Consider the following 11,345-nt stretch of genomic DNA (forward strand, 5'->3'; position numbering starts at 1 on the left):
AGAAAGATTATAGCATTCTTCCAAATATGGAAATAAACTCATAATGATATAAATAGCATACACGCAGATCTCCTAGGTAGCCCTTCAGAGTTGGACACTTCTCCCTGAGAAGCTACTGTTCTACTTTTCTACTGTTGTAGAAAAAAAATGACCAGATCCATAAGGAAGGCACAGGGATTACTTTTCTGGATGAAAAGTAATATAGGAAAAATAAGTAAAAGCAAAAATATCATTCTTAATTACGTAATTTAAAAGGTCAATATCTGCTACCAAATATTTGGTCCTTTGGCTTTCAGCATGAAAGGTAAGATTTTTATATATTTTTTCCAAATAGGAGTCCATTCCCATATCTGTGTATGTGAGATAATTCTCTCTTATTTTTTTGAAGTACTTCATAGAGAGAGTTTAGATGACTCCGATGACACAAAACTGTGGAGGAATGGCAGTTCCTCCAGACCATCATGTTGCTATCAAGACCTTGACAGGCTGGAGAAACATGCCAACAAGAATATCTTGAAGCACAGCAAAAAGAAGAGTGAAATCCTGCACCAAGGGAGGAACAAGCCCATGCACCAATACATGCTGGGGGCTAACCATCTGGAAAGCAGCTTTGCAGAAAAGGAACTGGGAGTCCTGGTGGACACCTAGTTGGACTGGAAACAACATTATGAGGAGTTTTGTGAAAAGTTAAAGTCTTTACAAATATTTGTCAGTTTTATCTCCAGTACCTAAAGGTTCTGTTACATTGTTTTCCTGTTTTCATCAGCTGGTGAAGAGTTAGTTAACAGTACATATGCATTTAGATATGTGATGATTTACTTTTGAGTTTTCACACTTTGCAAACTGATAAGTTTACCTTGGAGTCTTTATCCACTCCTGTCACAGCTGAATGCAGCCATCCATAAGATTATGTGGAGGAAATAGAGTCTTAGCAGAATAAAGGAAGAGAACTCAAACAAACTCCTATCAAAAAAATGATAGGAGAAGTAAAGCTGGTAATACTCTGAATTAATCAAAGGAACTTCCCTTGAATTTCAGTTGCTTCAACTCTTTCTTATATAATGTTAAATTACTGTTTATTCTTTAAGTTGACAGTTGAGTGAGAGTGTGTCAGATATGCAAAACATGCAAAAAGTTTTGTGTAAATAGAAAGTTTGGTATCTTGCAAGCATCTGTTTCCATGGAAATACAATCCTGACAGGAATGCGTGTAAGAAATCCTGTGCAATACATGTTGTATCTTTGAATATCCCTTATATTAAAGTTCTTTTTAATTTATTAAATGAACCCAGTAGGATTCTATGCATGTGTTTTTATATCATATCTGGAAGCTTATTTTTTTGACTGTTGTTGAACTATATTGTTAAATTCAAACAGTGGTGATAGAATTCTTTACTCATTGACAAAAGATGATTACAAAATCCTCTACAAAACAATCAAAATGATAGAAATGTACTGTTAGAAATCAGTTTGCGGTATCTAAATTTGTTGTTTTTCAAATTTATTTTTTTATTAAGAATCACTAGGATTAGTATATTTTACTTTAAAAGTGTGAAGTAAAATTTCATCATGTATATTACAGCATAGAACCATTACTGAGTTACAGAGCACTGTTGACTTAAATAACATTTGAGAACATTGGCAAGGTTAGATATTAAACATAAAGAATAAAGAATCCGCCAGACAGGTTACATTAAAATTATTAACAACTACAATAAGAGATATCCCAAGAACACTTTACACTAAGTCATTCCAAATCAATAGATTTATATCAGTTTTTAAGTGGTGAATTAGTTGCATATACTGAATTGACTTATTTATGATAGGATGTTGTGGTTCTTTATCATTTTCATCTATCCTCCGTGGCATGTCTGTGAAATATTGGTGGTCCTTACAGAGGCTTTTTATATCCGGACAACTCAGATTCAGTGCTCACAGATAACTCCAGAAAAAGGATTTAATGACATAATCTTAATATTTTATGTTATTAAGTGTTATTAGCTGCAGAAGACTGTTCTGCTTTATTTAATACACACCAAAAAAATGCTCTGGCTACTTTATGTATATATATGTGTGTGTGTGTACTCAGGAGCAAAAATTTGCAGAATCTCACTGCAAAAAAAGGATATAGCTTTTGATCTCCAGCCTAATTAGGCCAAAATAATTCTGTTGTAGTCTAGCACAAAATGTAAATAAATTAATAGCTTTAACTATGTGGAAATCTCATCAATTTCCATAAGAATGTATTTATGCTTTACATTTATTCTTTCACTTACATGTTTTCTGGACTACAGTTACCCAAGAGTGAGACTCCATATCCTTAATTAAAGATAAATTCATCTACTGTGATTAACAGCTAGTTGACATCTGTACATCTAAAGCAGGCTGAAATATGTTGGCATGGAAATATTCTCATGGGAAATACTGTTTCCACCCTGTTCCAGCTATATAGCACCCTAATTCCCTGGTCATTCCACAGAGTCATTGGGAATGTTCCAATAAAGCTTATCTTCACAGTCTGTCATTAGCTGGTCAGAGCATAACCTTATCAACATTTTCTTAATAAGCAAAGAAGGATGTAAAAGTGTAAAAAATACAGAAAAAAATTAAAATACCATTAAATGGAAATATTACGGTCATGACTACATGTTATACAAAGAGGACCCAGGAGAAAGTCCATTACTAGTAAATATGGAATTGGATGGTAATGAAGTTTGAACTGGGTAATATTTTTATTTAAATTAAAGGAGAGTTGGAGAGTTGGAATGGTAGTCTTACTAAACTATTTTTAAACCAAATGCATTTTTTCAGCTATTTTAAAATGTTTCCTAGGAAGGAGGTAGGCATAGAGCTTCCTGTATATTTATACTGTTCTAAAGACTTTCCAGAAAACTCCTGGTGTCTTCTCATGAGTACTAGAATACTGTGCTCTGGGGTCCCCAGAACAAGACAGACATAGGTATATTAGAATGAGTCCAGAGGAGGGCTACAAAGGTGATCAAAGAGCTGAGTACCTCTCCTATGAAGAGAGTCTGAGGGAGTTGAGGTTATTCAGCTTGGAGAAGAGAAGGCTCTGGGGAGACCTCACTGCAGTTTTGAAATACATAACGGGAGCCTGGAGAAAGCAGGAAACAGACTATTTTTCAGGGAGTGTAGTCATTGAATTAAAAGAGGGTAGATGTAGATTAGATATAAGGAAGCAATTCTTCACTATAAGGGTGGCGAGGCATTGGAACTGGTTGCTCAGAGAAGCTGTGGATGTCCCATCCCTGGAAGTGTTCCAAGGCCAGGTTGGATGGAGCTTCGAGCAAAATGGTTTAGTGTAAGGTGTACCTGACTATGGCAGGTGGGGTTAGAATTAAATGCTCTTTAAGGTCTCATTCAACCCAAACTGTTCTATGATTCTTTGATTCTTGAATTCACCCTGTATTTTGTGAGAGACAAAGTTATTTTCATAGCAGTTACATTGCTATTACATATGGTGAGGGGTTAATATGCAATGGGATTTTGGAATATGGGCATGATATATTCAGTGATTTGAACATCTCAAATGCTCCCTTTTCACATGCAGTGCTATATAAGTTCTCTAAGAAATAAGTTCCATGGCTGTAAACAATGTTAATTATGTGATAACTAAATGGTGAGATGAAAAAGGGTGTAATAGAGAACATGATGAACTGTGCAATGTTGTTTAATATTTTTCTTTCAATGTGAGAATCAGTAAAATGTAATTCAGTTGAATGTTCACAACAACAACAACAAATAAATATACAATTGATCACATTGCTGAACAGTGAAGTTTACTTTTGAAAATAATAAAATCAAGGAGTTGTTAAAGCTTGGAAAAATAGGGCATATTTAAATGAAATATTATAATATCCAGAACTTAGTAGGTTAAAAAATAAAGCTACAAATTCTATAACAAGAGATTTCTTAGGAATCCTCAACAAATCATTACTCAGCTGTAGTCAGAAAATACTAAAGTAAATGGACCATGCTTCCTATTCTAAGTGCTTCAGTGAAATTATATTTTGTTATTTGAGATTTCTGGCTTTGGAAATTAGATAGCATAATTGTAGTTATTCTATTTCAAAATCCCATGTAAAAAGGCACATCATCTATGCTTCAACTATATTCAAAATAATAGCAGTCACCTTACATTAGATGCTATGGAAAACACTAGAATAAAAAAGCCATTTATGAATGGTGCCCATCTCCTCGGACTTCGGTACATTTTGCTTAAATGACAATTTGGCATTCACGGATGTAACTTTTCTGACCTCACTGAAGTAAGTATTTCCAGGCTGGTACCTTTCAGCAAAAACAAAACAAATCAAAGGAAACAAATAAGTAACAACAACAACAACAAAAAAACACACAGAATTAAATTATTTCAGTCATATATGCTCATTAATATGATTTCCATTAATATGATTTCCATCATATATGATCATTCATGTGATTTCCATATTAAATCATTAATATGATTTCCATCATATTAACACTTGGTTCCTACTTAAAAGTCTACCGGAACTACTGGAAGCACACCTAACACACACAGTAATGATTCAGATCATCCCCCATTCTCATATTCCTCCTAATTAAAGTGAAGAAATTTTTCTTCATTAATTCTGCAATATCTCTGAAAATAGATACTATAAGAAATAGCATGCATTCATATTTCTCATATTTCATCCTGTAATGTCTGACTTTGATTTCATCTGTACAGAATAGTTGAGGTATTAGGTATGCACCTAAAAATGCCTAGAGCACTCTGTTTGATCTCATAGCAAATCTGAAGAGGAAAATAGCATGGATAAAAACATTGCTCTTTCCCAAAACAATTGTAAAACTTCCAGTGAACGACTTCCATGTTTGCGTTTTCATTCATGATGGCCAGTTCACACAAGCATGGAAAAATATTAATGCACACAGACAAACTCTACAATGTTCTCACATCTCAACTCACTCTTATCATGTACTTTGGTGCATTTTATATTAAGGAGATGAGGACAGAAGTGAAAAGAGAGGTACTTCTCGTGTTAGTGTTAGATGCTGCCCATGGGAATTCTTCATAACATTGTTGTGGTTTGCAGGTATAAGGCCAAGAGAGCAACAGTATGAGAAAAACAACATAAGAACAGAACTACAAACACACAAATTAAAAAAAACACCACAGACACTCTGGGAAAATACTGCCTCATTGGGCTAAGTGAGAGGTTACAATTCTGTAAATAGCAGGTCCTTAGCTTTACTAACGCTGAGGCACTGAGGCTCCTAGGGTGCCATGAATAGTCTTTTCGTATATAAAGCAACAACAAATGTTTTGCTCCACTGTTACTGGAACCTTACAGCAATCATTTTATCAGGGATAGGAAGGAATCAGAGCTGTTCAAACTTATTCGCTCCTTTTCAAACAAATCTCACAGACCCCAGAGAACTACAGAAGGTCTGTAGCTTTTCTACTTACATCAAAAGACTCGTGGAACATCAACTAATAACGTGTGAGCCGACAAAGAACATGTGTTTCTGTCTACCAAGGGAGCTTGCTTTCTCAGTGAAATTCCAGATAATCAATTCTTATATGTCCCAGAGGACAGGAAAGCTCTTGACTCACAACAAATTAAGCACGGAGTAAATGTGTACTATGTTGCAAAGGAATGTCCTTTCTTGCTGACCTGCACTAACAAAGAACAGAGCATGATTTAATGATGTCAAATAGGAGACACTACATCTGCCTAAAAACTGTTCTTGGGAAGTGTTTCCTTGTGCAAGACCTCTGGATTTGCTTGTGTTACCAAGAACAGCACCTTATTGTACAGTCCCAGTACACAGAGAATAGTCCACCCTGTCTGAATCCCAACAGTTTCCCTGACTGCTTTCCAACCCATGTGAGCATCATGAGAAGAGACTAAGATGCAGTGCTGCACTGTAGTACTGTAGTACTGTATTGTAGTATTGATTATGTCTTCTTTCTCTCCCCCCTCCACCTTTCCCATACAAACGTATCTACATGTGTGTAATTGTATGATGTGGTGTTGCACTAAAGGATAATGATTTACCCTATGTGTTCCTGAAACTATAAAGAAGAAATATTTTTCCCTTGCCTATTTTATATGATATAAACTGAAATGAAAACCAACATAACTTCAGGGTTTTTTAAATTTACAAATTAAAATATTGAAGAGCCAAATGGACAAAGAATAGCCTGACAAGCATACTTGGCAAAACATTTTTTTTAGTATGGATTACTGTTCTATCCATAGAATGAGATAGCCATTAAATATCTTTATGTTTTCAGTGGCAAGAACTTATTCTTGACTATATTCTTACCACTGAAAATGTAAGACTATATTCTTATCAAAGAATAAGAAGTTCTAAACATAAAGAAAGAGACAATGGCCTATACTGGACAGAAGATACAGTACAGTCCATGAAGAATTCTTTTTAACCTCATTTACATTCTGCTTGATTTCCCTAACTTATCCAAAACCAAGGTCTCAGTGCTCTGCCACATATCTATTCTTCACTTTTTGGGATAGATGCCAACTGGGAAATCATATATATTTTCTCCAGTAAATTATTATTTATTTTCTGATACAATATGAAAAATAAGGTTAGGTAGAAACTCATCTCATGCATATGTAAAATTTTGTTTTGTTTAAAATAAATAAATTTTACTTATTGGAAATGCATTTTTGTCCTTAGATTAGTGCAGAAAGTAATCCTCTGTTTGCAGCATAAAAATAACAAATATGTATGAGTTTGTTTGTTTATTTTTTATCTAGTGGTTTAGCTTGTCCAGCCTGTACTCTGTTCCATTTCATCTTTTATTTCTGTCAAGGGTATATACAGTTTTATATCTGCATGGTACATGCAGTCCAGAAGAAAGGGAATAGAAATGAGCTCAAACCACTTGGCTGTCTTAGAAGATAGTCATTTTCGGCATTTAGTGTTTTCCAAGGTAGTAAAGAAGCTTTTATTTATTTATTTATCCTTTTTATCCTTTTTTTTTTTTTTTTTTTTTTTTTTTGGGGGGGGGGGGGAGAAGTGAGGGAATAGTATTTAGGCATTTGAATTTCTTAGGCATACATGAGTCTTGGATATGTAATTTGTCCTCTTAAGAAACACCAATATGAAAATCACTTCTGGAAAAGACATCAAGAATCATAGTAACTGTGCATGTGCAAATATGTATTAGACACTTCGATATCTACAAATGACATTTCATGTCTAAGTATGGAAAAGCAATGTTGCCTAATATGTGATTTCTTTCCTTCAAATATGAAAGAATATGAGAAATATGAGAAATATGAAAAGTAATTTTTTTTTCATTTTATCTTTTTTTTCTTTATTTCCTTTATCTGTACTTCTTTTTCTCAATTTTGTACTTCAATTTTTCTTAATTATAGTCATGTATGTTCCTAGTGACTTAAATTTTTCTTAAGTTTGTTATGTTTTATGATGTTATGCATATGCTGTAATTACAGAATACACTAGTATTATATCAGCAAGCATTAACTGAAATTTTCAAATATTTCATCATTTGAATTACAAAACAAAATTTAGACAAGGGACTCTGTCATTCACTTTGGTGTATGCAATGTTTGTTCTATAGTTAATGTTTTTGAAAAGTTAAATATAATTTTTAGTCTTAGCAAAGACTAAAAATTTTTATTCTTATCAAGTACAAATATATTTTTTATGTAACTTTCTTTTTAAAATTGTGCTAATTTTGATCATTAAACCTAGTTAGATAGATTAACTTTTTAATTCAACAATTTCTGTACTTTCAGTCATCCCTCTAAGAATTCATCTGCCCTACACTTTGATAAAACTAAGATCTTGTGCTGCATTTTGAATGAAACCTTTCAGATTTTTTTTTCTCTACCTTCAGATTAAGACTTAATATTTTACATTAATATTTTACATTAATATTTTACATTAATATTTTACATTAATATTTTACATTATGATAAAAATTGAATGATTTAATCCTAATTCACATAACAAGAAGATGTAGCATAAAAAGATGTAGCATACATAGATACATAAAATGCGTCTTGTTAGATAAAAATCAATGATATTTCTTCTTTGTAATGACTATAAGAACTTTAAAAAACACAATATAGATAAGAAACAACACTACATATCAAATTATGTATTTGGTATTTTTATTTCTGATGAAATTTTAATTATATTTGAAAAGTATTATTTGAAAATGTCTTTTTTTTTAATATATATATATAGGTAAATAAAGTTTAAATAGGTCAATAAAGTTAACCAAAGTAACTTTAGTTACTAAGTAAATAAAGTTAACCTAAAATTAACAGACTCTTTCAGCATTGTTTCCATGAAGACAACTGAAATGTGTCTTTAACTGTGATAAATACTAATACAAAACATTAATTATAACATCATTGAACTTTTCCTTAAATCTCTTTGGAAAATTAAAATGTCTTTTTAAATTTAACCGATGAAATTATTTTATCTGCAATATGAACACTACAACGATTTATTTTCCTCTTTTTAAAAAATGTATACTTGTATATGAGCTGTGACTTGTTTCCCATGCCTGTGTGTTTTTTTTAGGGGACTTTTGCTGTAGCATTTTGATGTCAAAGATAATTGAATTGATACAGATCACCCAGACAATAGGTTATTTCTATTTCCACACTAGGTTTTGCTACAGTGTAAAACAATTGCCACATAACAATCGATGTTTTGAATGAAAATGTCTGAAATTGTGTTTAATGTTTGGCTGTAGCTTGTTTGGAAAAAACAGGCAGTCACCTCAGAGCCTGGTTTATCCACCTCTCAAAGAGGATTATTATTTTCTACCTCAAAGGCATGGTAAGGATTACTGAATGCATATAACCAAGTGAACATTCTTGTACAGAAGAACAAGGCAGGGCAGTTACACTAGGAACTGCCAAAACAGACCAGAAATCTAAGCCAGTGATTACCATTTTTTTTGGGGGGGGGGGGGGGGGGGGGGGGAGGGGGTAGTTTTTGTTTGTTTGTTTGTTTTGGTTTGGTTTGTTTTATGTCTTCATTGTCTCATACTCACCTCCATACCTCAACCTGTGGCACTCTATCTATCCCTCCTCAGCCTCATGGCTCTTTTGTCCTTCAGGCATCTGCCCCACTCTGAATGTAAACTCATAGGAACTGATATTCTCCCTCTGAGTATGGTTCACAACAGCCACTTTAGTGCTTAAAATCATTATACAATTATTTTAGGGGGAAAAATAAATAAATAAATAAATAAATAAATATGTATATTCTCCCATGAAAGTTTTCATCTGATTCTCAGAAGAGAATTTCAGTGCTGTTTACTGTAAATCCCACTGTTCCCAGATAACACTTCCTGTCTCCCTTATGGGCAGCTCCTTATCCCACTGCATAGAATAAAGATCATTTTCCAAGCAGCTTTTTCAGATTTTGTCCTTCACAGAAGACTTAAGCTTGTTCAGCATTTGAAATAAAAAGGGTTGTGTAAAAGCAGAAAGTGTCGACTTTGAAGAAAGATGAGCTATTATGAAACGGACATTAGAGGATTTTTTTGTGAAGGGGTCTTTACATAGATTTCCTCTTCCCTTCCAGGTACTATCACCCAAAGAGATGCTCATTTTGAATGAGTTAGCATTTCAGTGTTGTGCATTGCTTTCCTTTGAAAAATCGTGCCTTTTCAACTAAATAAAACAAGTTAAAAAGAACTGTGTGAGAAGCAATATCCATGTAAAATCTTCAAAGCTGTGTGTAGAAAAAAAGCTAAGGTAATGGAAACCAACTCAGATAAGTTAAATAAATGATACTGATATTCACAACTGGAGTTGTTTTGAAGATACCTGTATACTCTTACAGATATGTTATACATTTATAAGTGTATTTATTCAAATTGCTTCTGTTCTGGTATTCATTTGACTTGAGAGCTGAATAGCTGAGAGAACAAAGGTCAAATTCTCCCTTCAGATAGACATGTTCAGTTCTCAGTTATTTAATGAGATCTGAACTTTAAGGGCAGTGCTGTTTCCCAAGTGTTGCCAATGCAGCTGAAGTCTTAAAGTAATAGAGTCTCAGGGGATACTTTGTTCTTCTAAAAATTTCAGATAAACTTCATCTGGTGTGATTCAGATATACTAAAATTAATCCTAGCACAAATATTTGAGCTCATTGTCATTTTTCTGGTTATTTATTAAATGTACTTTTGCATGGTATGTCAAAAGAATATACTATTATACTGGGATATTGACCACATATATTTTTATTATTATTATTATTTAACATATGCAGGAGCTCAGCCCTTAAACTAGAAACAAATTCAAAATTGTGTGGGCTATAAACAAAATTATGTTATGTTTTTTTCATCACAACACTGTCCCTCTGTTTTGGACTGGTTAATTCAGGAGTGAAATTGTGTCTGGCAGGGAAGGAAGAATTATATTTGGTGTGGAGAAATACCTCCATTATTTTTGAGGAACTTATATTCTCTTCAGATAGCAGTGTCCAAAGAGTAGTTTGATAGATATGCCATCCTGGTGGGTTTGCTCTTGTATAATCTGTATGACTGAAAAAATTTTGAATGTGAAGTTCTAACTTCTGAAGAATTGGAAAGCTATTCTCTGTAGAGCCACCCTCACCAATTGCTCTCAAACTCCACATGGCACCTATGTGACAAAGCGCCAGCAGGACTTCACACTTGCTATCCCTAGACTGCAGCAAATGAATGGGAAGCTTTGATCTCCTTCACTGCCTGGTTCTGCCAATATTGCAAGGGAGCAAAAAGAGATTGTTTCTTTTATACTCTGAATAATCTTACTGCTGACAACAGCCAGCTATGACATGAAAAGATAGGAACATGAGGAAGGGGAGGATGAGGATGTGTTGAGACTGACAGAATTGGGCAATGTGGTTAACATGTTGGGAAGCAAGCGATAACTGTCTGGCAAGGGCTGCAGAGAGAAAGGATTAGAGGAGAATGGAGGGAAACTAAGTGAAAAGGGACCCTCTTTTTCTTATAATGTCTATGAAAGATAAGATTCAGATTGAAATTGGTAAATGGCATTAAAAATAATTAATAGTCTTAGAGTTTTACTGTAGGTTTTGATATGATTTCAGAAGACTGTTTCTTCATCTCCTAGGTTAATGCATTCTCCTGATAACAGGTTGAGACTGTGAAATCTTTTTTTTTTGTTTGTTTTTTCTTTTTCATTTTGTTTTGTAGGGAAACCATGCCCCTAAACCATTTATAATAAACAATTTATAATTACAAAAGAAAACACATACTGAAGGGTGACAATTTCATCATGAAGAACAGCTGTTTTAAGTCCCCTCACATTTCTC

Source organism: Anas platyrhynchos, chromosome 5, assembly GCF_047663525.1.
Source record: "Anas platyrhynchos isolate ZD024472 breed Pekin duck chromosome 5, IASCAAS_PekinDuck_T2T, whole genome shotgun sequence".
NCBI lineage: Eukaryota > Metazoa > Chordata > Aves > Anseriformes > Anatidae > Anas > Anas platyrhynchos.